General features: G+C 40.6%; 1 protein-coding gene across 4 annotated transcripts in view; it reads right to left on the bottom strand.

The window, feature by feature from the left end:
- The window catches only part of KIRREL3 (kirre like nephrin family adhesion molecule 3), a 694,474-nt gene that overhangs the window by 474,196 nt on the left and 192,698 nt on the right, over nucleotides 1-27,580 (bottom strand). Inside the window, exon 1 of one of the 4 annotated variants that reach the window (XM_081961294.1) lies at nucleotides 3,453-3,519. The exons of the other annotated variants lie outside the window; for them this stretch is intronic. The gene's annotated coding sequence lies outside the window, so the exon portion shown is untranslated. Of the gene's footprint in view, nucleotides 1-3,452; nucleotides 3,520-27,580 lie in introns of those variants that run through there. 4 annotated transcript variants of the gene reach the window in all.

The raw sequence follows: 27,580 nt of genomic DNA on the forward strand, positions 1-27,580 counted from the left end.
GACTGACAATTGTTCATTTAGGGACTATTCAAAGTTACAACAGCATTGAAAAATTGACTTACGACTGTTTTTCACACTTACAACCTTTGCAGCATCCCCATGGTGACGTGATAAAAAATTTAGATGCTTGGCAAGTGATTCATATTTATGACAGTGGCAGAATCCCAGAGTCATTTGATTGCTTTTTTGCAACAAGCAAAGTCAATGGGGAATCCAGGTTCACTTAACAACTATGTTACTAACATAACAACTGTTAAGTGATGCACCTCACAACTATGCCAAGAAAAGTCGTCAGATGGGGCAAAGCTCACTTAACAACTTTCTCACTTAACAACATTAATTTTAGGGCTCAATTGTGGTCATAAGTCAAGGACATATGTTACGTATAAAGGGGATTCAGAATTTGGAAGAGGAAATTCTTGGTTTCAGGCTTAGTTTAGCTGTGAGACTATAGAGTCAATTTTCAAAGCAGAGAAAGGTCTGGGACAGCTGTACTGCAATTGTTAGACAGCATGAAGTCTGTAGATTGACTAACTCTGGAAGAAATGTTAGGAAATTGTCCAACAGAGCAACATCTCAACATGACACACTCAAGGCATCAATTCTCACTGCTGCTCTAGTTGCAGTTTCCAACTGTAAACTGGAAGGAGTCAAAAAATCATAATCACAGACTTCTGATGAACTTCTCAGAAGAAAAAAAACCCACAAATCACATCCTGGGTCTTCGGCTGTGAACTTTGCTTTGATTTTCCCTCCTAATTAACTCCCTGCTCTTAGTGACTTTCCATCTCAGGCTAATTGCAAAGAAAGGTGAAGCTTTCTGCTTTTGCTTCCAGAAGTCGAAAACTCTTCTTGATCTGTTGCAAACAATTGAGACATCTGTTGGTAGATCATCGTCTCCCTCCCACAAGTCTGTAAAAAACAGCAGATTGAAGAGCCTCGGAAAAGAAGGCAGCCTTGGCACCGATTCTCATATATGAAAAAGCAGAATGTTTAAAACAAGTCCCAAAATAGAGAGTAAAACTGGTATCTGCTCACTTCTAGATACGAATCCTTTCAATATTTTATCAGGCGAGCCTTTTGTAATTTGTGCAGCCCTTGTGCGGTTATTATGCTATCAATTCCACCAATACAATAAAAAAAATTTTTTCTTCGAAGACTATCAATCAAGCATCTCTTTATGGACATAAAGAGATACATCGTCATCATTATCCTCATCAGCAACAACAACAGTAACACACAGACACACACACACACCTTGTTCAGAATGCTTGCCTGGGCACAGATCCAAGAAAGAGGAAGGGGAACGGTGTGATTATCAAGATCGCTCTTAATTCTTTTAAGCAAAAGGTAATGTGAACAATGGTCAAAGATGTTACTCCTGGGGAGGAGATGGACCCCCTCATTTTTGTAGGAGCCCCTCAAATTTCCTGACAGAACAATTAATCAGTGGAACAACTTGTCTCCAGAAGTTGTAAATGCTCAAACACTGGAGGTTTTTAAGAAGAGATTGGACAACCCTTTGTCTGGAATGCTATAGGGTTTCCTGCCTGAGCAGGAGGGTTGGACTAGAAGACCCTCAAAATCCCTTCCAACTCTGCTGTTCTGTTATGTTCTGTTCTATTCGTTGGAACAGTGCTATTTTACTGTGCTATTTTATTGTGAGTTGGACTAAGGAGAAATTTCCTAAGGGTGAGACCAATCAAGTTGGCCATGCCCACCCAGTCACATGCCCACCCAACTGATCATTAGGGCAGAGAACCGATTGTTAAACTATTTGAATCCCACTACTGAGATATCTATATACTCAAAGCAAAATTTGAGCACAGAAAACAACCGATTTCAAAAGACGCTGATCAAACCATCCAAAAGAAATAAAGGGGTGGGGAGGGGGGAGAGAAAGGGATAAGACTTTCTTTGCTAACTTTGCTCATCATAAGAAGAGGAGGCACAGACAAAAGCTACATCTCAAGTTAGCTGCATCCTATCAGGAAAAGAGTTAGAGAACACAAGTGTGGAAAGGAAAATTTCACGGACTGCAGGAGGCATGGTTCCACAGGCTGCCTGAATCCCATAGAGGGTGCACATGTGAAGGGATTGTGCGTGTATGAGTGGGATGCGGGCATGCGGGGTGGTGGTGCATGCATTCGTGGGGGTTGCATGTGAATGCGCGATGGGCATATGTGGGGGGGGTGCGTGCATGTGCAGGGGGAGCGCAGGGGGTCATGTGCATGGGGGTGCATGTGGGAGGGGGTCACATGTGCATTGCATTATAGGTACACATGTGCGCACTTTCGGCACATGGTGACAAAAAGGTTAGCCATCACTAGTCTACCTAATAAAAAACAAATGTAGGATTACTGCTGGCAATGATGGCTTGTTGTCCCATTCGCTCTTGAACATCACCAAACCTAATCTACTCTCTCCAATGCTCCAATATTAGAAGGAAGTCCAGGTAGTCAATTGAACGTTCCAGGAGAGGACTATGCTCAGGCCTACGAGATTATCGATAGCGACCTAATGAATGCTTAAGTTGCACGCACTATAAACTACAACTGTGGAGGATTTTGATGGATTTACATGGTAAACTTAGCCAAATATTTTAGCAAGGTTCAACTAGGATTTTACGGAGTGCAAAAAAAAGCCAAGACTATAGGTGCCCCTATAGAATGTGAGGAATCATAAAAAGGAGGAGGAGGAGGAGGAGGAGGAGGAGGAGGAGGAGGAGGAGGAGGAGGAGGAGGAGGAGGAGGAGGAGGAGGAGGAAAGAGAGGGGTGTTTTGCTTACATTAATTCAGACACTGTCCCTAACTTGTAATAGAAGGTGCAGCCTCCCTCACATTTTTCTATATCCAGAATACCAACAAATCAAATGAAGAAATCTGCCTGAGCTGCTACGAAGTTGGTGTGTTTTGCTGCAATTATCAGTAATTGCTAAACTTTTTGAAAGTAATATTAAATCAGTGAACAATAGCAAGCCTCCTCCAGCTTCGGGGTCTAAATTAATTTCTGTCTATCCTTCCAATGGCTTCTCCCCTCAAACAGCCATAACGCTTTCCGTGTTTTAGAAATCCCAGTGCAACAGGATGGTTTCAACCACTCTTTCTGCCACCCCTTCCTCCGTGTGTGTGTGTGTGTGTGTGTGTGTGTGTGTGTGTGTTGGGGGGAAATTAGATCTTATGATTGTTCCATATGATGAGAAAAAAAAGGCTTTAAATGGGGCCACTGGGGTATTCCCATTTTACACACACACACAAACACACAAACACACACACAAAAACAGGTTTTTTTCCCCCCTTTTGGCTTTTTTCTGGATTGCTATGGCTGATACTAGTATTTTAATTGTTTGTTTTTAAAGGGAGCCATGGGATTCCCGTGCAGTTCAGCATCGGCTCTGGCAGGAATGGCCTCTAAGCTTTGGAAAATTAAAAAGGAAATGGAAATAAACTTACGAACTACTTCTCCCCTCGGAATGGATGAGTCTGCCAAAAGGGGACGTTCGGCTTATCAGTAATTAAAAGGGAGAGGAGAGGAAAGTGGGGCAGGGAGAGAAATATCGCAGTTGGTGCTAACCTCCAGCAGTCAGCTCTGTGTGTCTGACCGGATGTTTATTAAAACAACCAAAACCAATAATGGAAAAGGGACTAGCTGCTCTGAGAAGCAAAACAAACCTTAGGCAGCCCATTTGAAACCATAATCCAAGGGGCAAGGCAGCTTCTACCAAGATACTGAAGCCTTAAACAATTGTATAAATCCATTTTTATCCAAGCTGAAGAATTAAAGTGAAATGCACACACAATATATATATATATATATATATATATATATATATATATATATATATGTATGTATGTGTGTGTGTGTGTGTGTGTGTGTGTGTGTGTGTGTGTGTGTGTGTGTGTGTGTGTGTGTGTGTGTGTATGTATATATATATATATATATATATATATATATATATATATATATATATATATATACACATATACATACACACACACACACACACACACACACACACACACACACACACACACACACACACACATATATATATATATATATATATATATATATATATATATATATATATATGTGGTATTTGTGCTGATAAATAAAGGGAGACTAGTATAGATCTATTTCAAGCTATTTAGCTCTCATCAGCTAGCCATACCCTTACTGGGATTCGAACCTGGGCTGTGTTACACACACACACACACACACACACACACACAATATTAGCTGGAAAGCCTATAATAGTTTAGGGCATCCCGTCAGGAGATGCTAGCAAGACTGTTCATGGTCACCACAGGCTTGGGTTCATTAACATTTTGCCACTGTTTGCTGATTCCCCTCCCATGATTTGATCAGTCTTTCCTTTGGAGGAACTGGTGGTGGCCTGGGGAAGTTATGAAAACCAATAAAGTTTAAATTGCATGTGTGTTACCAAAAGTTCCCTGTGGGTTTATTTCAAGAGTAATCTCACCTAACCTCAGTTAAATTCTGGAATTAATCTTGTCCTAAAAAAGCTTGTGGACTTTGTTGTTGTTGTTAATCATGAAGTTGTATCCAACCCATTGTGACCCCATGGATGGCATACTTCCAGGCCTTCCTGTCCTCTACCATCCTTTGGCGTCCATTTAAGCTCATGCTGACTGCTTCGGGGACTCCATCCAGCCACCTCCTTCTCTGTTGTCCCCTTCTTCTTCTTTTGCCCTCCGTCTTTCCCAGCATGAGGCTCTTCTCCAGGGAGTCCTTCCTTCTCATTAGGTGGCCAAAGTTTTTGAGTTTCATCTTCAGGATCTGGCCTTCTAAAGAGCAGTCAGGGTTGATCTCTAGGACTGAGCAGTTTGATCGCCTTGCAATCCAAGGGACTTGCAGGAGTCTTCTCCAGCACCATAGTTCAAAGACATCAATTCTTTGGTGCTTAATTGTGGACTTAATAATTCCTAAAATGCAAATATCGAAGAGCTTCTGGGGGCAATTTTACCCCCAAAATATCTTCTGGATTAAAAGCTTTGGGCCATTTGCCTTTCCTAAGCGTTGCCTCATTCTCAAAAGAGAAAGAAATCTCTCTTTCCTCATAAAAACCATGACAAAAACAGGAAAGAAAGAAAAAAAGTATTCTCCAGTTATACTTTTTGTTTTGGATAAAAGTCTTCTCCTTCGCTTCATCATTAACCTCAGTCACAAGAAACTCACTGGTAAGCAAGAAAGTAGCTATAAATAATGCAACACAGAATTACCCATATTCTATGAACAAATGTAGGCAGAAATATATTGAAAAGGTGAGTTGACACTGCTGACGCTTCTTAACACACATCTGTTTTTAAGATGGTAACATTTCCATTCTGAGAAGGGTCAGTAAAAGTTGACCTTCTATTTAAATGTATCCAGGAAGGCTGAGGGCACGTTAGGGATGATTTTGATGAAAAAAAATATCTTCCCCAAAAGTTGTAATCCAATTTGTAGATGATAAGGTGGAAAAAAACAAAAGATTTAGAGAGAGAGAGAGAGAGAGCTTGGTGAAGTTGGTGGAGTTGTTGACTAGTCATTTATTTTCATCTCCGAATGCTGTTATCACAAAGTATTGTGGTGGGGGGAAGGAGGGAAAGAAATTGCTTATTAAATCTATGTAGCTTTCAGATTGTTCTGGAAGGCTTAAGCCAGGGGTGTCCAAACTTGGGAACTTTAAGACTTGTGGACTTCAACTCCCAGAATTCCCCAGCTGGGGAATTCTGGGAGTTGAAGTCCACAAGTCTTAAAGTTCCCAAGTTTGGACACCCCTGGCTTAAGCAAACTTTTGTCTCTGTGTCTCAAAAATGTGGAACAGAAATCAGGGTGGGCTGCTGGGGGTTTGCAGGGGTTCGGGAGAATCTCTAGCTAAGTTTCTGTGCAGTTCAGAGACACCCCCCCAATTCCCACTTCTGGCTGGCCCCACCCACCCCACCCCTCCCAGGAGTCCCCACGCGGCGTGTTTTGGATGCAGGTAAGTGCAGGGCACGCACGGAGGCTCAGGGAGAATGAAAAACAGACCTACTGGAAGTTCAGGAGGGCGGGAAACCGCCCCATTTCTGGTTTCCAGGGGGTCTCCAGAGCCTGGGAAGGCGGCTTTCACCTTCCCGCTGTGGTGCAGGAGGCTGACTAGGCCACGCCTACCATGGCCACGCCCACCCAGCAACCGGGCAGAGAACCCCTTGCTAAAATTTTTGAAGCCCACCCCTGAACAGCATCTCTTTTACCTCTCCTGTCAGAACTCGCCTTCAATGTTACATGCGCCAATAATGTATGATGAATTAAGTGGGTGTATCTACAGGTGTGCATACAATACATAACACTGTGTTTATTTTATTTTTCTTTGTGTCTAAAATGCAAAGGTTTTCTTTTCTTCCTGCTTCAGTGTCAGTTTTTTTCATTTCCAAAATCCTCTTTTTCATTACATACCTTCTGACCTGGCAGAAACTACCTTTTCATTAAAAAAAAATTTGTAGCTCTATTCCCAGGTATATTTCTAATTATAATTTAATAAAGTGGGTTTTATAGTTGAAGTACTATACATACTGCAATCGAAGTTATCTGCTATATTACAGTTCTACGGAGCCTGTTCCTCAATTGATGTTATTAAACTTTAGCTTTGATCACGTTTCGAATAGAGACAGAATATTATTTATAATTCTTGGTATTCATTATTTCAAATCAAAACATGAAATTTAAATGAATGAGCCTGGAAAACACTTAGTTCTTAATTTCTCAAAAGACAGGGAGCAGGGCTTGGAAAATATCATTTGGAAACGATGATGACACAACAGGGAACAAATGGTCTCAGGACGCATTCTTCTACTTTTCTTCGTGCCTCATGGACTGATCATAGCAGTAACAAGATTTTTCTGAACGAAAACCTGAAGAATTAAATGGCCTTGTGATTCAACTCTAAACCTGACAACCATTCATTTTGTCAGGTCCAGAATGCTCCTGGATTCACTATTCATGCTGAATTTACAGACAGAGGCTATGGACCATGTCACATCTGCCCAGATGCAGCTGCACTTGGAAAGGGAGGCTGTGGAGATGTCACCGCTAGACTACTGCAACATTCTTTACATGGCCTGTTTTTGAAGACTACCTAGAAAGTCAGTGCAAAATAGACCAGCTTGAGGTGTGTAGAAATTCTCAGTCATCCAGGACATGGTTGTCCCAAAGGTGCTTTTTCAGGAGGCAAACTGGACTTTCTTGTTTTTTTTCTTTTGAAGGCATTTTGCTTCTCATTCAAGTAGCTTCTTCAGCTCTTGACAGGATAGCCAGGAATGGAATGATTCATACTCCTTCCACGTAGCTGTCTGCAAAGAATATAAATCCTTCCATTCCCAACTATCCTGTCAGAGCTGAAGAAGCTTCTTGGATGAGAAGTGAAACGTCTGCAAACGTCTTGCCTCCTGAAAAAGCACCTTTGGGTTAGACCAGCTTGTATTCTGGCAGAAGAGGACCAGAACAGCCAAATAACCAAGCATCACAGGCCTTGCTTTGCCTTCCTTGTAGGTCTCCTGATACATTTTATATTGCTTGGTTGAATCTGCAAAATCTCTCTCTAGTTTGGCTGTCAAGTATCTTCAGGACTATTTCTTCCATAGGAAACAGGCTTTACCCTCATCCCAAGTGAAATGTTAAAGAGTTCCCCATGTACAAATGCTTAAAGCTTTGGGATAATTTCTTTTGTGTCTAAAGTCCCCCACCTTGTGAAGCAAACTCCCTCAGAGGCCTATCCACCTTGACATCATTCTGAAAGATGTGGAGACTCTAGAAATAGTGCAGAGAAGAGCAACAAAGAGAATTAAGGGACTGGAGGCTAAAACATATGAAGAACGGTTGCAGGAACTGAGTATGTCTAGTTTAATGAAAAGAAGGCCCAGGGGAGACATGATAGCAGTCTTCCAATATCTCAGGGGTTGCCACAAAAAAGAGGGAGTCAAGCTATTCTCCAAAACACCTGAGGGTAGGACAAGAAGCAATGGGTGGAAACTAATCAAAGAGAGAAGCAACCTAGAATTAAGGCGAAATTACCTGATAGTGAGAACAATTAACCAGTGGAACAACTTGCCTCTTGAAGTTGTGAATGCTCCAACACTGGGAGTTTTTAAGAAGAGACTGAACAACCATTTGTCTGAAACGGTATAGTTTCCTACATGAGCAGGGGGTTGGACTAGAAGACCTCCAAGGTCCCTCCCAACTCTGCTATTCTGTTATCCTAAAAGCCCGACAAAACATAACTTTTTATTTGTAGGACTTTCAAGCTTTAATTATTATTGCCATGCACACTGAAGTGGGCACCCACAGTTAGAGTGTAAGTATTGCTTTACTTGATTCCTGTACCTTATAATTTCATTGTATTTTTGATTTAATCTACTTATAAACTGCTGTGAGTTGGTCTGATTTAGTAGCATTCAAATAACATAAATCAATGGTGCCAAAATGCAGCAGCGGGCTGAGAATAAAAGGGTGCCAAATGGTATTGAGAAATTCCCCGATGATCAGTTTGCTCTTTCTTTAGAAATGTTCAGCTGCCACAAATGCGGTATTAAGGGAAGCAGATTTCAATATCACAAAATATTAATTATGGCTAAATCATCCCTAATGCTTCATGGGTTTGTTGCTAGTTTATCTCGGCATCTTTTTGCTCTTCCATGAGATACATATGCACACAAAAATGGAGCAGTTTAGGACTCCGAGACTGCCTTGAACCAAATATTCCTCTGGTCAGCTGTGTTTGCTCTTGACAAATAATCTCCAGCTGCTGAGAGATTTATTTTGTTCACTTTAGAAGTATTGGTGGAGCATTTAATTACAAGATAGTTGCCATATGTTGCCAGGTAATTCCAACGTAAGCATCATTTCCATACATAACAAGCACAGCACGAGTTCTCTCTGCACCACATTGGAAGTTCTGTGACATTTACTATGAGATTTACCAATATTTACCAAATAGCAAAGCAAAATCCTTCCAGGGTCAGAGGAGGGATCACATTTTACTGCCAAAACAAAAGCTTAGATTCTAACTATTCCATGGCGCCAGATCCTGTTTCTTTAGGGTCACTCTTGACTTTATTGCTTGTTACCTCATCTGGTCTTCCAGGGAAAGAAGCATTTCCGGTGTGGTGTCTATTATCCTTCTGGCTATTTAAGAATATCTGATTTTCAGAGGCTGCTTTGTAGACTACATGGCTTGTATAATAAGCTTGCTTGCTTTTTGCTAACTCCAAGTTTGCATAAGTATATACTGTGTGTATATTTCTATATATTAAAGCCAAGTACCACTCATTCTGCACGAAATCTCTAGAACCATAAAGTCTACAAACTTGAAATTTGGCATATATGTTCCTCTTGGCTTCTAGATGCTTGCTAAGAATGGATTTTTTGAAATGACCATCAGATCATTGTTTTTCTTATACAGTAATTAACATGCTCTGATGCTAAGAAGTTCTAGTCCCTTCCCCACTGAAAAGGACTCTGTTCCAACTGCCAGTTGCCTTATATTAACCTGCTCCGATGCTAAGGAGTTAGACATTCTACTCCCCCTCCCCACCTGAAAAGAACTCTGTTCCAACTGCCAGTTGCCTCACATTCTGTTACCTCATTTCAAACTGACAGACGTTCCACTCTTTCACTCAGGAGTGGTCTGGGGCTCCTTAGAGTACTAAACATCGGTACCTCACCAAAATGTCTACCCCTTCCACCTATGGAACTGCTTCCGGACTCAAGGCAGTGGGAGCAATATTCCCTTATGAGTTTCAATCACCGACCACCACTGAGCCAATGGATTGTGAACCAAATTTCTCCTGCATAACTTAATCACATAGTTTCGTCATGAAGCAGCTTGTATGTATGTATGTATGTATGTATGTGCGTGTGCGTGTAGGTGTGTATGTGTATGTATGTATATATATAAAAAAACTACTAGTAAATATAATAGCAAACGCTATGAAAAATTTCAGTTTTCCACGATGTAATGGCATGTAGGAATAATTTTGGAAGACAGGGGAAACAGCCTTTGCAACGTTTCGGCAGGATCTCACCTGCCATCTTCAAGCTTGGGCTTAAAGCTTGAAGATGCAGGTGAGATCCTGCCGAAACGTTGCAAAGACAATCTCAACCTTACACGGGAAAAGACCCGAATACAACAAAACCAGTTGTATTTGTTGTATTTGTACTGATAAATAAAGGGAGACTATATATATAGTCTCCCTTTATAATCAGTATATATATTCTACACTACAAAGGAAGAATTTGAAGGGCAACAGAAAACTAGCATTCAAAAAACAAAGCTTCACGTTTCAATTTTACAAGGAATTAATGATTCAACCCATCTAAATCTATCCCAGATTCAATCCAGATTTAGTGTCAAGTTCCTTCCATTTACATTTGGCAAAGGATGTTAGGTGCCCAGTTAGTTGGTATGGTTTTACTAGTTAAGTATGTCGAGATGGGAAGATCTTCCAAAATGTTGAATCTACCCGTACTTCAACCATGCTTAACAAGTAATACACATGAGAACAATTCACATTTTTGAAGACTTTATTAAGAGATTTTAATTTAAAAGCAGGAAGGTAATATGAGAAGAGACAGATATTTCCTTCCCTCATTACATCTACATTAATGCATGATAATTTGTTTCATTGATTATATCCCAGAAACCACTCTAGCCTTAGCGGGACCTCTAATTCGGAAGTATACAATCATCCCCAAAGCATTAAAACTTCACTGGTAACATTTGTCAGAGTCCTTCCTTCATTGCTTTCAGATAAATGGAAGGGAGATTGTTCCACACAGACAGAACAAGTAAGATAGAATAGAATAGAATAGAATAGAATAGAATAGAATAGAATTTTTTATTGGCCAAGTGTGATTGGACACACAAGGAATTTGTCTTTAGTGCATATGTTCTCAGTGGACATAAGGAGAATAAAATACATTCATCAAGAATCATAAGATCCAACACTTAGTGATAGTCAAAGGTTACTAATAAGCAATCAAATCATACTAGGAAACAAATAAAACAATATAAATTGTAAAGATACAACCAACATGGTTATAGTCATAAGTGGGAAGAGATATGTACTAGGAAGGATGAGAAAAACAAGAGTAATACAGTCTTAGTAAATAATTTGACAGTGTTATAGGAATTAGTTGTTTAGCACAGTTGTGGCATTCAGGGAAAAACTGTACTTGTGTCTAATTTTCTAGTGTGATACATAACAAGAAAGAGAGATCAATTTCCAGACTCCAAAATTTAGAAAGGATTGCTGAGTCGTAGAGGCAAAAAACCAACATCATTTTGTACTTTTGGTAACTGATAAGTTCAGCTTTTTCCAACTTCCTATTCCTCCAAATGAATTTGGACCACAGCTTTGAAAGTCCCAAAAAACATCCATTTGCTGTTTCTAGCCAGTTTTTCTTCTTCAGAGGAAAACTGCTTCTAAGCACATGCAATGTCAGCATATACACCCCAGCTACTTCCTTGCGTATTACAGCCAATTACAGGAATTCAGGTAGAAGATTATCTGTTCAGTTTTTATTTGCATCTGCAGGTCTTCCTGTACATGGGCTCTATTTTGGTATCTTGTCCCAAAGAGGATGAAGCAGTGGAGGGGAAAACCAGGTGTATATTTCATTTTATCAGAATGGAATTAAAACATCCTCCATCTTCCATGTCATCTGATTCTCATTTTTGTATGAAGAACAACACAACAGAAAGATCTAAAGTACTCATTATACAAACACGTGAAGAGTATTAAAAGCTGATGTGGTGCTTTGTGAGTCTACTTTGAGCCTTTCTAACTCACTTTCCTATTTCCCTGCACATTATTCCTTAGTAGAATATCATTCTTATGCTGTTGGAGCGTCTATTGTCCATGTCAAATACCTACATTAGACGCGTGGGAGATTGGACTTTTACAAAATCACAAATAATCTATCAAACTCTATTTTCCAAGGTCCCCCTTTCTATAAAATAGTCAACCTTGTGTGGAAAAAAAAAACATTCAACCAAAGCTGTGGAGAAAATTTAAACAGATACAGCCTATTATTCCAAAAACCCTGACAACATAGTTATTATTTTCCTTCCTTCCTTCCTTCCTTCCTTCCTCCCTCCCTCCCTCCCTCCCTCCCTCTCTTCCTTCTTTCTTTTCTTTCTTCAGAACCAGTGATAGAAAAAAATGCATTTCAAGAGACATAGATAAGGTTAGTCAAAGAATAACTATTTTAATATGCTGTGGAATTTTATTTCCTAACTTCAAAATATGCAACCAAACAAACAGGTGAGGGATCTGTTATGGAAGGACTGAAAAATCGAGATTGCTAAAACCTCCATCTCTGTTCTCTTTATTTAAGAAATCTAGGGTTTTTTTTAGAGAATGGAAGGTTTTGTTCATTAGTCCACAGCTGATTAAAAAAAACAAACCCTGGAAGGTAAAATAAAGTACCTACCTACACATCTCCTGAATGCTATCCCTTCTCACTGTCATTTTGAAGACTTTCCCTTGGTTAATGGGGACAATATTCATCATGTTTATTAAAAGTAAATGTTTTATATACAACTCGCTTTATTGTAACCTCAATGAAATGTGTTTTCCTCATGTGGGGTTTGCCCAGATTCATTTAAGCCTTTTATTTTGGGGAGGGGGGATGTCATAGTATCATAAACTTTGCAAAACTAAGCAACAGTCATTCCTGATAGGTTCTACTCCTCATTTTAGATGGATTAATTTTTATATTAGTATTCATAATGTGTACATAATTTCTGCATTTTTCAAAACTGATAGAAAACTGGTATAATTGTTTTCATTTATTTAAAATCTGCCTGGACATGTATGTATATGTGCTTTTATGTACTTCTTCACAAACATGAATGACCGTGTATTTTTCTGCAGAATTTTCTTCAAGGCATGCAGTTTTCAAAATTGCTTCCTCCAACTATTTACTTTTATTTTGGTGCTAACCATGTATTTATCTGAATGCATAAAAAGAAAAGAAAAGATCTCAATATCTGTGGAAGTATTTTAAAAAAAACAACCCAAGGGCAAGTGTTACCTACCAGCTAAAACGTGTGAACAAGAGTTTAGAGTAAAATGGAAACCAGACAAAAGTTGATGTTAACATCCCTGAATATATAGGTCTTAAAGGAACAGATGGTTTGCAATTACTATAGCATTAAAATGTGGAATTGCATTAACCGTAATTAAGTACTTCAGGCTATGTCAGCACTTACCATTCCTGAAATTGCCAAATTTATAAGTACCTAATTTGGAATATAGTCTACATGAGGGTTGGATAACCTACAGACTTGTGTATACAGCTGAAGTAGGGCTCCTGGTAGTTGCAGCCAGGAGGGCTAGCAGTGAGGAACGCTGTAAGCAGAATTCAGCACCAAAAGTGCTCCCAAGCTCCTCATACCTGGCCTAGATCCTAATGCTTATAATCATGATCAACAATTCCCTTTGAAGTTCTTCTGTATCTCAGAAGGGAAATCAAGATTCTTTGCCTGGGAAGAAAGTGGTTCCTAGGGATGAATCATAACATTAGCTTCCTTTTTTGGTTAACATTTGCTTATTTGCAAATGTTGAAATAAAGATGACATTCAGATTTTAAAAAATAGACAACTCTAGAGATTGGTATAATTCAGGGGTCGGCAACCTTAAACACTCAAAGAGCCACAAAAGTCCTAACCGGAAGCCCCCCGTTCAATTCTGGAGCCAACCGGAAGTCCAGTTCCCCCACCATAGAGTCTTCTCCTAGCGCAGCATCCTTTTTCCTCTACCTGTCCTAACCGAAAGCCCTATCAATTGTGGAGCCAACCGGTGATAGGGAGCCGCAACAGAGGGATAAAAGAGCCACATGTGGCTCCAGAGCCACAGGTTGCTGACTCCTGGTAAAAAAATTTTAAAGACACAATTGTGGTTCCAAGGTAGGAAATAGAACTGTGGGAGATTTTAAAGCTGAACAAGTCTTCCAAACCATATGTAACCACAAAGCTTCTCACTACGGTATGTCCATACTAATCCATCATTCTCAGTCAGGATGATCAATGGTTCAGGGAGAGAACAGACTTGTGAAGTCATCAGAAAATGTAGGAACTTATGTGTCCATCTTGTCTGTATGAGTGATGCATCTTCTTGCAACTGTGCTATTTATTCCACTGAAAAGATTCTTCTTGCTACAGCGATGCCAGATGGATTTTTTTTTTCCAAGAGAGATGCGGTGCCTGGAGAAGTCACATGATAGGTAGACAGTTGATCCATTTTGCATTGACACTAAAATAACTTCCCTTCCTAGCATGTTTTTCGGCCACGTTTTTCAATCACGACTTGATGATACTGTCATAAAAAGCTATGCACAAGATGATCTCAGCAAACTCTAAATGTTTGTCATTCACAGATGATTTTGGCCATGTTCCCAACCATTTCACCTATAATTATAGGCTGTTGTCTGGGCTGTGGCTCTTCTGCCTCTCTCCCAAGGTTATTCTCACTGCCCATTACCTCAATGCAGCTGACAATGAATAAAGTTATCCAATATTTAATTAATTCATTGTGGATTTCAATTCAGATCCTTGTCTTTCCCTTCATCTACCCACACTATGCACAACTGTTGACTCTTCATTCTTAGCAGGCTACTTTCTCTGCTGCTGAGGTGTTCTTGAGCACTGAAAATATTTTATGTGCATCATCTATCATCTTGAGGTAGGTCAATATTATCCTTCACATCCCTTCGTAAGTCTACTTAAAAATTAACCCAGGTGTCTTTATTTACTACTAATTACTATTGCTAATTATGATGGACAGCGTGGAGCAAGATACACTAATGCTCTGATTCATTGGCTGTCTTCCTACATGTTTATAATTGTATAAACTGCCTGATTGTTTAGTGGGACAGCTGATGAGATGAAATCGTGAAGTGCTAAAAGCACAGCTTTGGTTGCCTATGAGTTACTAGGCTCAATTCATCCATGCTTGAATTATAGGACCTCAGTGCTGGGTTGCTGATTGAGGCAGACAGATTTCCGATTTTGGAATATTTCAATTCAGTTGTCTTTAGAAGAGAATTTAGAGGAAGCTCATGACTTCATGTTCACACTGACAACCGCAAGATTGTCTAAGATCACCATGGGTCAAAGCCACGTAAGAGGTCACATTTTATTTATTAATTTGATAATCACTCAGCTCATTCTCCAAAGCAAACTCTAAGTATTCAGATGAGTTTTGGAACTTCTGGCCTTCCTTCCTTCCTTCCCTTCCCTTCCCTTCCCTTCCCAGAATGCTTAAATTGTTATATTTTCCTTCCTTCCTTCCTTCCTTCCTTCCTTCCTTCCTTCCTTCCTTCCTTCCTTCCTTCCTTCCTTCCTTCCTTCCTCCTTCCTTCCTTCCCCCTTCCCTTCTCTTTCCTTCCCAGAATGCTTAAATTGTTATATTTTCCTTCCTTCCTTCCTTCCTTCCTTCCTTCCTTCCTTCCTTCCTTCCCCCTTCCCTTCTCTTCCCTTCCCAGAACGCTTAAATTGTTATATTTTCCTTCATTCCTTCCCGCCTCCCTCCCTTTCCTTCCTCCTTTTCTCCCCATAATGTTTAAATTCTTTTTTTGTTGTTTTTGCTAAAAGAATATTTTTATTGTGATGATTTAGTTCAGGATTAAGTTTTAGATAACTAAGTATGGACCGAACTCTCTTGACAGCCTTTTCTGATAAACAGAGATAATAAAACAATGGAGGGCGGGGTGAAGCCTCTTCCTCTTGTCACTATTTGTCATTCCTGGTTAACAATAGAAGATATACGATAGGAGCAACACAATTTGGTGACAGAACATCATAAATGAAGTCTGTTTTCCCTGGAAACTGCATAACCCTTTGAATTAATTTCATTTGATATTTCAAATTAAATTAAACTGTAGAATAATCCCCAAGGGAAAGGCATATTTCATTTGCAGCAGTCTTCTGATGGAGTGTGCTCTGCCAAAAGATTGTTTTCCCCCTTTTGCTATGCATCTGGCTTAAAATCTAAATTTATTGCATTAGCTCTGGGAAGACTTTTAATAGAAAGTGAGATTAAAAGAGGGAAAGAGAGCTTCAAGTTTGTGTGAGGCATCGAATGGTATGAAATGGAACTGTGTCAACAGTGGAGACGACTGATCGATTGTGCAGCATAGGAAAGAAAAGTTATCTTCAGGATGTGTGAGTGTGCAAGTTTGAACGCATGTGCCAGAAGGCCAACGAGGCAGGATAATTATACTAAATGTTACTGCCTTCAACCTTGCATCTGTTAACTAGCTTCTTGAGAATAGCAATAACGAAACAAGCTAGTTATCCACAGAAATCTTGTTAGCCTGTGGAGGCAACATGTTCCTAAGAAGCCTTCATGTATCAACAGCCATTTTATTTCTCATCCTTCTACTGTCCTCTTTTAGCTGTTTCTTTACTTCTCAATCCCTGCTGGTGCTTTTTTCCATTCAACTCCATCCATTTCCCACATTTAGGTAAAGGTAAAGGTTCTCCTCGCACATATGTGCTAGTTGTTCCTGACTCTAGGGGGCAGTGCTCATCTCCATTTCAAAGCCAAAGAGCCAGCGCTGTCCGAAGATGTCTCCATGGTTATATGGCCCGCATGGAACGCTGTTACCTTCCCACCAAAGGTAGTTCCTATTTTTTCTACTTGCATTTTTACATGCTGTCGAATTGTTAGGTTGATAGAAGCTGGGACAAGTAACAGGAGCTCACTCTGTTACGTGGCGCTAGGGATTCGAACCGCTGAGCTGCTGACCTTTCTGATCAACAAGCTCAGTGTCTTAGACATCCCCTTAGCATCCCCTTTCATAAATTTAGCAAGTTTTTAATAATCCAGTTGTTCTTCATTTTTCTTTCTTCTATTCTCCAAATCAATCGTACTATGTTGTTGTAGGATTATTTCTCATTCAGGAATCTTACAGCCCACGGGAGAAAAAAAAAACTGTTCTTCAGCCTTGTTTGTGCTGTTGCCTATGCTTCTAGATCTCCTGCCCGATGGTAGGAGAATAAAGAAGAGCTGACCAGGGTGTGAGTCGTCCCTGGGGATTTTCCTCACTCTTCTAAGGCAGCGAGTCCTAGTGGTATCAGGGGGAAGCCCACGATGTTTGGTGCCATGCTAATCACCCTCTGTAATGTCTTTCTATCTGAGGTTGTCAAGCCAGCATATCACACCATATGGTATGGTATAGGACAGGGGTGTCCAAACTTGGGAACTTGTGGACTTCAACTCCCAGAATTCCCCAGCCAGAATTCTGGGAGTTGAAGTCCACAAGTCTTAAAGTTCCCAAGTTTGGACACCCCTGGTATAGGAGCATACCACAATGCCCGTATCTCTGGGCGTTTTCCAAAATTCTGACCATAGTGCTTGAAAAATGGATATAAAGCCCAAACAAAGGGATCCCACAAGGGAACCTCTTTCAATAAAAGGAAAGAAATGAGAATTAATGTTTTTATCCATGCACCTGCTTCACCCATGAAGGTTTCTCAGGACATGCTGAATTAAGGCTCAGACCATCACCAACCCTTTCAAAGGTGGCTTGGACCAGAAGAGGTATTCAGCAGGTTCTGACCAGTTCTGGAGAACCGGTAGCAGAAATTTTGAGGAGTTCAGAGAACCACTAAATACCACCTCTGACTGGCCTTACCCCATCTATTCTCTGCCTCCTGAGTCCCAGCTGATCGGGAGGAAAAGGGGATTTTGCAGTAACCTTCCCCTGCCATGCCCACCAATTCATGCCCATAGAACCAATAGTAAAAAAAAAAATGAATCCAATCATTGGCCTGGACATACAGAAAATTCACTCCTGCAGCACGCAAACACGTGGGGGGACATGACCCCGACTCTGAAAGAATGCCTAAGGAAGCATTTAGAAAGATTTAATTCCCAAAGCTTTGCAATTTGGACTGAATCGATGAAGAGTAACTGTCACTTTGTGGTTCCTAAGAGGCCCTTTGCTTCATCAATAATCACCCAAATAAAAGAACTCCTGTGTCGAACTTGAAGCTGGTATCATTCAACTTGTTGGAAGAAGAAAAAAAGACAGGCAGAAGTGGCGAGCCATCAGCTTTCAAAATAAAAGGTCAAATTCAAAAAGCAGCACTTATAAAATGAATGGTATTGCTTTTCGCGGCCAGAGATGGAAGGAAATTATAGCCCACAGTAGTCTATAGGTTGCCGCTGTGGGAATGATCTCCTTCTCCCCCTTCTGCTTATGAGCAAATATACAAAAGCAGATACCAGCCCCGGGAAGAGGATTTTCTGTAAGACAAGTAATCTGGTCTCTTTAAGAAAACATTTCTATTGAACCAAATGCCAGACGATGCTCCAAATTTGTTAAGCGAGAAGAGCGAAAGGAAGATTCAGGGAAAAAAAGCACCTGTCAGTTAAGCTCCAAGTAGACAGCGTGTTAATAAAATCAAATGGATCAGGTCTTCAATCTCCAGCACTTTAGCTCCCTTCCTGGCTTGTTTTAAATCTTGATTGGAAGAGTTAACCTGACAATGAAATTAGTCATAAGTCAATAACGCTCTTGCCCAGAGGTAGAGTTAGTAGGAGAATTCATTTAATTGTTCACACAGAACGTTGTCCTGATGATGAATTGACTTGGCTGGCAAAGTTCATTATGATTTTAACCATGGAACCATGAAGAGCAGGTAATCATATTTAAAGAGATAAGAAACACAAGTTGTGAAGGGCCTTGATTTTGTCAGAGAAATTTCTCATTTACAGCAGTCATGGGTGGAAAATCAATACCCCACTTTGCCATGCAAAAGGAGTTGAGAGCTTAACGGGCTTTCTTCTTGGTTTCATTAAGTCACCTGCTCACATACCACCCAGGATTTGCATGCTGGAAGCATCCCAGGTTCTCTCTGACCTGATGCACAAAACCTCAAGATTTTCTTCAGGAAGGGCTTCATTCTATTCATCCTTGTCGAAGTACATCTGTCTCTGAATTCCAAACAAATAATTTCAATAACACATTTGCAATTTTCTCTCACACAAAACACACACAGTGCATCTGACAACAGAATCCCCAATGAGAGTTGTGCTTTGATACAGGAACTGGGACACCTGTTGACGAATGTTTTTTGGCAAAGGAAGCAACAGGCAATTTTCAGTTGTCATAGAAATATTTGGAAAGAGATCACGGCTATTCCATTATGATAACCTTCCTTCCACGCTGTCATCTTGTAACGGTTGGGAATTTTAATTTCTGAGAACAAACAAGCCACGATTCCTTACGAGATGAGCAATGAAGGTATCTGTGTCCTGTTTGAATTGTCACAAATGACAACTGGAATGAAGCAACGGTTTCAGAACCTGATTTGTCCTTGATAAGTAGAGATTAAAGCAAACATGTTTGAATGTTGATTTTCTAAACCAGAAAATTCCATTTCCTCCTCAGAGACATGACAGAGTATTGAGAAGAGAGGGGGAATACAAAGATCCTGGGATTTATGCAAGTTACTTTATCTAGTGAATCTATTCCAGCAGCTCAATAGGTTCATACCCTACGTTATGCAATCCTTTTTTGAACAAGGATAACATGTAACCTCACTCTGTTTTTCCATTGTTCACCTGCACGTAAGACAACAGCCATAACTATTTCATTTACTTACTTGTTTATTTCTAGCATTTATATGGCTGTCTAACTCAACCAACAACAAATTTTGGATGATGTTCAAAAAGTCAACTATAAATTCACCCTCCCAAGCAAAGGGTACCCCCCCCCCCAAGCAATGGACAACCCCCCTCCCCCAAGTAGCAGTTACCACAAAATGCAACTGGTTTAATTCTATGCAGGACTGTATCTGCTTTGCATTCAAAATAACCTCTTGGGGAGGCGGGGAGGACTTGGTTTATTGATCTATTTGGAGGCTTCCAACAAGTCATCACTGCCCCTCTCCTTGGCCAATCAGGCATATTGTAGGAATAGGGTTTCTATTCTGCTATAGCAATACTATGAATCTATCAACCTCAGAAGGCAGCCGATTGGGTAAAGTTGAATCTAAGACAAGCACCCAACAGAAATTGCCCTGTGCAAAATGATAAAATAGCTTGTCGGGTTGACCTTTTTACAAATGGGCTAATGAGTTTAACAAGAAATTAAAAGACACTTGCTCCTGGACAGGAAAGCTATGGCAAATCTTGACAGCATACTAAAAAAGCAGAGACATCACCCTTTTCAATATTTGCTATCAGCATTTTAGGAATTATTAAGTCCACAATTAAGCACCAAAAAATTGAGGCCTTTGAACTACGGTGCTGGAGAAGACTCCTGTGAGTCCCTTGGCCTGCAAGGCGATCCAACCGGTCAGTCCTAGAGAAGATCAAGCCTGACTGCTCTTTAGAAGGCCAGATCCTGAAGAGGAAACGCAAATACTTTGGCCACCCAATGAGAAGGAGGGACTCACAGGAAAAGAGCTTAATGCTGGGAAAGATTGAGGGCAAAAGAAGAAGGGGACGTGACTTTGCAACTAACAATAACAAGAACTTGACCTAGAACTGAACTTGAGAAGGCCAAGTAAACAAACAAATGAAGTCCCCAAAGTGCTTTTTCAAGAGGCAACTGTACTGCAGCTTTAGTGGAAGAAACTTCTTGGATGAGAAGTGAAACATCTTCAGTGAAAAACAAAGTAAGTCCAGTTGCCTCTTCAAAAAGCACCTTTGGGACAACCATGGCCTGAATGACTGAGAATGTCCATAGGCATTACACAAACAAAGGCAATTGCCTCTGTGAACTCCTTTAGATGCTCATCAGAATGTGTGTTGCTGAGATGTGGGTGCTTTTCTCCTAACTACTTTGGTTGCAGATCTCATACTCATTGCTTCGTATGCTGTGTTACACACTTCATTTCTGACCCTTTCGGAGCTCCCCGCATTTTGGAGGCATTGGCAGCCAAGCAGAAATTTCTGGGGCAAGCTGTGAAATCTCTGAAATGAAAATCAATTCCATCTCCATTTCACGGAGACTAATGTGGCATTTACAACCTAAACAATCATTTCTGTTGGGCAGGAAAATTAAAAACCGCACTACATAAAAAGGAACAATGTTTAAACTTCTGGTGCGAATGAAGGCTTGTATTGGAAAATGATTACAAAAGGAATAAGATGGGCTGGAGGAGCAAGCAGATCTGAGAGACAGAGATGTAGATAATGCAACACATGGAGCTGTAATTGCTTCTTCTCCCATCGTATAGTCCCTGCAACGGCTGCCACGAATGCAAAAAATAGTTTATTAGAAAGTCTGTTAAGAACAGGTTGTTTTCATAGCCAGCAGAAGATACCACTGCATTTCTGTTACGGCCGCATACCCTCTTCTTCGCTCTCTTTCCTCAATAATTTGCATTAAAGTTGAGGGCAAATAAATTTGTTCCAAATTGTTTTTTTGTCAAGAGATGCAATAATTTTGGTGAAACTCTCATGGGTGGTATGGAGAGTTTTAACACTTCTTCAGTCACAAGCTGGCCAAGAGATATGTGTGAAAGTCCTCAGTTTCCCATCTTTCACTTCAGTCCCATGGGGAGACATTGGGAGGGATCTTCTCCATGAGACTTGATAGAAGAATGTGAGAGTTGCAGCCACACATGTAGGGAGAGAAGGGCAGCAAAAATTAGCAGGAATGCTGATGCCCTCAGCCACCTCAGCAAGGAAGAAATCTCAGTATTCCAGAGAAATAAGTTCTAAAGTGCTAATAAAGGAGAATATTTGTAGCTCAGGGTTGACATGAGAGGTCCTTGATGCTTTCTGAACTTCATTACCCAAACTAAACAACATGATGTTACCTAGTTTGGGTAGTGAAGCATCTGTGAGAAAACAAGCAAGCTCAGAGAGCAACAAGGACCCCTTAAGTTCTAAAGTATTGTTAGTAAACATGGTAAGCAGAGAGCTATGTTACTTGACGATAGCCAAGCATCAAAAGGAGTCTAATAGCACCTTTTCAGACTGAGACACTTTATTAAAATGCATAAGTGAAGTCACAGTTGACTTCCTCAGATGCATGGAGTGGTTAAATTGAAGGAGGATTTTTGTTGACAGGAAAATTGTCAAGGGCTTTCAGTCTTCTTAAATGGACATATGCCACTAACACTCTTAGCTATCTAAGAGACACAACAGAGTTCCAAAATGACTGCATTGGCAATTTCCATAACAATACCATTTTATCTTTCAGTAACTATTTTAGTTAGATACAGATACAGATTAATAGCATTGGAAAGGACCTCATAGGTCATCTAGTCCAACCCCCCACCCCCGCCCAAACATGCCCTACACCATTTTCGACAAATGGCAGTCCAATCTCTTCTTGAAAGCCTCCAGTGATGAAGTTGCCACAGCATCTGAAGGCAAGCTGTTCCATTGATTGATTGCTCCCACCATCAGAAAATTTCTCCTTATTTCTAGGTTGAATCCAGGAGTGAAATTCAGCAGGCTCTAGAGAACCGGTAGTGGAAATTTTGAGTAGTTCAGAGAACTGGCAAATACCACCTCTGACTGGCCCCAGAATGGGTGGGAATGGAGATTTTGCAATATCCTTTCCCCAGGAGTGGGGAGGGAATGGGATTTTTGCAGTATCCTTCACCTGGAGTGGGGTGGGAATGGAGATTTTGCATTATCCTTCCCCTGCCACGCCCACCAAGCCCGGCCCACAGAACCAGTAGTAAAAAAAACCATGAATTTCACCATTGGTTGAATCTCTCCTTGATCAGTTTCCATCCATTATTCCTTGTCTGGCCTTCTAGCACTTTGGAAAATAGCTTGACCCCTTCCACTCTGTGGCAGCTCCTCAAATATTGGAACACTGACATCATGTCTCCCTGGTCCTTCTCTTCATTAGACTAGCCATGCCCAGTTCCTGCAACCGTTCTTCTTATGTTTTAGTCTCCAGTCCCCTAATCCTCTTGGTTGCTCTTCTCTCTGCTCTGCAGAGTTATCATGCAGTTATCATGAATGTTGAGGCACTAGACATCAATACCCGTACAAACACTTTTTAAAAAAAAAAGAAGAAGATCATTTAATTGGCCATCTCATTTGAGAAAAATCTATGTGCTTTAATAGGCATCATGGACTTGATGGTACAACTTCAATCAAACCAGGTACTTTCTAATTTGTCTCACATGTAACAGAAATGTGCATAACCACCCAGTTTTCCCCTCCCTTCTGCCTTTCCCCACCTCATCTCAGTTTAAATAAGAGTCGCTATTCCATGCGTCCCATGAAATAAGATGTCGCTCACAAAAGCGTATGCCTTTTAATAAAATTTGTTTGTCAAAAACGTTTCCCCCCCCAAAAAAAAATCCCTTCTTCTGATTCAAACGCAGGGTTTGCCAACCTTGGCAACTTTAAGACTTGTGGACTTTTACTTCCATGATTCCGCAGACGTCCACACGCCTTAAAGTTGCCAAGGTTGGGAAGCCCTTTTCTAAAATATCCTTGGCATCAAATAGAAAAGAGAACTATCCTTTGTCCTGCCTAAAAGCACAACAGCTGCAAACATCTAATTGGCACCTTGAGAACAGCTATATCATGAGAAAATATGATTGCTATGTAGAGAATCAATACCTTTTCATATCAACAGTAGCCATTCCATTTATGTAACTATGGGGCTACATGACTGATACTTTCACTGTAGAACAAATAATTAAACAAAATGAATGGAGAATCTGCGATTTGGATTTAATGACACAATATGGGTTCTTTTTGGCTCCTACATTTAATGACACAATATGGGTTCTTTTGGCTACCGTGTCATTAGCATGGGTAGTAGACCAAAATAACAGCAACTTTTACAAAGAGGGAAAGAGAGAAAAGAAAGCTGCAAAACACATATTTGTTCCCCTCGCTGCTATATTATTAGTGCCAATCACTAAGGGGTACATTAGATAATTGCGCTGAACTTCACTGTTAAGGCTTTTATGATAGACTCAGGGCAGTGGGTACGTATACAATGAAAGCATTAAGCATTACTCTTTGGCCCTACTTTGGCTTCTTTTAGATGAAGGAATATCATTTTATTCTCATTTTTTTTTGTCATTGGTATTTGAAGGAATGCCACACTGCACTTTATGGGGGACTAGCTCTTAGCACTAGCTCCTACATACATCAGTGACAGCCAATTGGAGACCCAGAGGCTATACAACTGCCACAACAGTTTGATTTAGCCTCATATCCTTTCTCTCTTCTCCCCCCTCCCCCTTTTCTCCATAGTGTTAGTTTTCTAACACTGGAAATAAATAAATCTAAAGAATAAAAATAAATATTGCTAAAGAATAATGTTTCACTTTAGTGCCTCCCAGCCAGTGTTAGTTTCTGCTGAATGCCTGAACAAGTCCAGCAGTTTTCTTGCATCCTCTTCCAGAAGTGGTTTGACCTTGCTTTCTTCTTCCTAGGATCTAGAGGGGTTATCGCCCAGCTGGCTTCAGGCAGGATTAGAACTCATAATCTCTTGATATCTAATCTGGTGCTTTAATCATTACACCAAACCAGGTCTTCAGAGAATAAATGTACAAGTTTAATATGTGGAGTGCTGGCGTTGTTTCAGTAAGTGGATTGATTGAATGTGTAGCTGTATCATGATTGGTAGATTGGTGCTGGCTGTGGGTCCGTTGTTGTTTTGTGTTGTAATGGCCTGGGTGGTGGGTGGGGCTCATTTGTTTACCATTGTATGTATACCTACACTTGTGAAAATCTATGAAAACATAACTATCTATCATCTATCTATCTATCTATCATCTATCTATCTATCTATCCATCCATCCATCCATCCATCCATCCATCCATCCATCCATCCATCTATCTATCTATCTATCTATCTATCTATCATCTATCATCTATCTTCCTAACCTTACAAGTATAGGTGAACATTTGTTCTCTGATTCTGTGGTGGAGCGAAGCTTAATGGAGCTGTGGTGTCACAGTGGTTAGAATGCAGTATTGCAAGCTGACTTTGCTCACTGCCAGGAGTTTAAGCCTGATTGGCTCAAAGTTGACTCAGCCTTCCACCCTTCAGAGGTCAAGGACCCAGATTGTTGGGGGCATTATGCTTACTCTGTAAACTTCTTAGAGGGTGCTATAAAGCATTGTGGAGTGGTATATAAGTCTAAGTGCTATTGCGATAATCCTATTCATTATTTGATTGGAGAGCAGCATTAAACCTTTCACATGTATTCCACTCCATAGACAAAAAAAAAGTGAAGGATGAATTTATCCTCCAACTTTTACACTGTCTGGTTTGGCAAACTTTCTTTATCACTTTGGGGAGACTCAAAGAGGTGGAAAGAATGCAAAAGCTACCCAACTCTGGCTTAAAAGTGTTACATAATGTCTAAGTAGTGCAAACCCCGTTTTAAGATAATGTTTCCTTAAGAAAGCATGGCAATGTTTGATGCAAAGCACACCCAGCTTATGTCAATTATTGATGGCCGAAGCTTACAAGGAGCAAAGTGTGGATGGACTTCCCAAGGTAGTCAGCATTTAGATTAAGCTTCACAGACTCTCTTCAATTGGCGCAGATTTTAACGGCATTCTCTTTCAGCCAGCTCCTGATGGGAGGCTGATTTTGTACGTGCCACGGTAAGGAAACACAGCTCTACTCTTTCAAGGGCAAGAAACGATGGGAAACCTGCATACCACTGAGGTGTCTATGGCTGTACCTGCTTTTAGCAGCCCAACATCAGCAGGAAAACATATTTTGCCCACTCTGCCTTCTTGCTCTGGCTGCCCAGGGATTGAGCTGTAAAGTGAGGTTTCCTGTTCTTTTTGTGCTGTAAGAAGCAAGCACCTTTTTTTTTTACAGAAGTTGAACAGGACAAATAAAAATAGAAAGACTGGAAGCTTCAGTCAAGACATTTGGAAGCTGGATCATGTAGAAAGCTCAACAGCTGAGGGGTTTGAATGGAGTTGCCAGAGAGTTCTTTCAGTAATATTCAGAGACAGGGGTTTAGAGAAGATGAAGCATCTAAGGAATTCTGAGGAAAGCAAAAAAAAGCTGTGATGGCTTGAGTGTAAGTATCTTTTATGGAAATTCCATAATCCTGATTAGGAACCCACAAGCACATTAACATAGGCTATGCTCTTCTCTAATCTTCTGCTGAAATCTGCCTCCCAAGTGCCTTAAAGATTTCCCCTCCTTTGAAAGCAGTTCCCAAATCAATTAGTTTCCCATTAAATTTAGTGAGCGTGCAAAAGAACAGTTTGCACAAAACTACTGACCACTCATCAATGCAATATGTTCTGCTGAAAATCCAGTTAATCCTTCCATGCAGCGAGCAAAATTTGAAAGACCTGAGTTTGCTACCACCAACCATGTTTAGGAGGAAGGGAAGTTTGAAGGAAAGACACTACCAGGATCATTTTTTCCCCTAAACCAGCTGTCCCAGTCCTGCCATTCATTCTCCAATTGTGAGAATTTCAACTCCCAACATTTTCAGCAATGGCCCTACTGGCTAGGAAGTTCTGGAAGTCGGAGCCACATATCCAGAGAGCTCTCAGGTTGGAGCAACCTGGGGCAAACAACAATAATAACAGCAACTATAGAAAATATTGGAGAATATGAAGCTACATTAAATGTCCATTGTGCCGCTGAAATAATCCCCTTGCAAAGTTTGTTAGCAAATCTAAAACAGTGGTTCCTGGAGACAGAAAACATCCTAAGGATGCTACCTAGTGACGCTGATTCTGAAAGCTGAGCTGCATTCATAGAACTAATAAGCATGGCCAAGATTTGTGAACAGGAGCACTGATGGCACAGAGGTTAGAATGCAGTATTGCAGGCTAACTCGCTGCTCACCGCTAGGAGTTTGATCCTGAAGGCTCTCAAGGTCATTAGTCTTCCACCTTTTTAAGATTGGTAAAAAAAGGACCCAGATTGTCAGGGTCAATATGCTGATAAACAAAGGAAATGTACGTGTCCCAGGATAATGTTGCAAGATCCAATCTGGACAGGTTACCGGAACTAGGGGTTTAGTCATCTGAGATGCTCTGAGAGTGGGCTCCAGTCCAAAAGCTCAGAAGACTAAATCTTTGGTCCCAGTGATCAACTCAGATTCGATCTTGCAACAAAATGGTGACATTGGGGGAACAAGGGGAAGAGACGCTGACTAGGTAGGAAACAATCAGGTAAGAGAGGCAGGAGCCACTTGTGACTTAACCATCAGGGGAAGGAATTTAGAAGGACCCAGCCTAATGGATCTAGCAGTTAAAAGTGATGCTGGCATGTTTGTGCCTTCAGACCTGCAAGATTCTGTTTATGTAACCTCAAAATAAAATAGACCTAGCTCATCAAATCCTATTTTCTGTCTGGTTTACCTAGAAAGCCTGGCAACAAAGAGAAAGCCAAGGATTTGGCAAAAGAAGCCAAGAATGTCCTTCCATTCCATGGTTACAGACCAAGGTTGGCTAAATTGTTTCATCCCTTGAGACATAACATTCCACGAGGACCTTACTTGCATTGCACAATAAACAAACGTGTGTTGCTCTTGTATAGGCAGCCCTGGTCATCTCTAGAATCAGGCATGGCACCTTTTGACACTGGCCCATTTGTCATA

This window comes from Natrix helvetica, assembly GCF_964273705.1.
Source record: "Natrix helvetica genome assembly, chromosome: 8".
Classification (NCBI taxonomy): Eukaryota; Metazoa; Chordata; class Lepidosauria; order Squamata; family Natricidae; genus Natrix; species Natrix helvetica.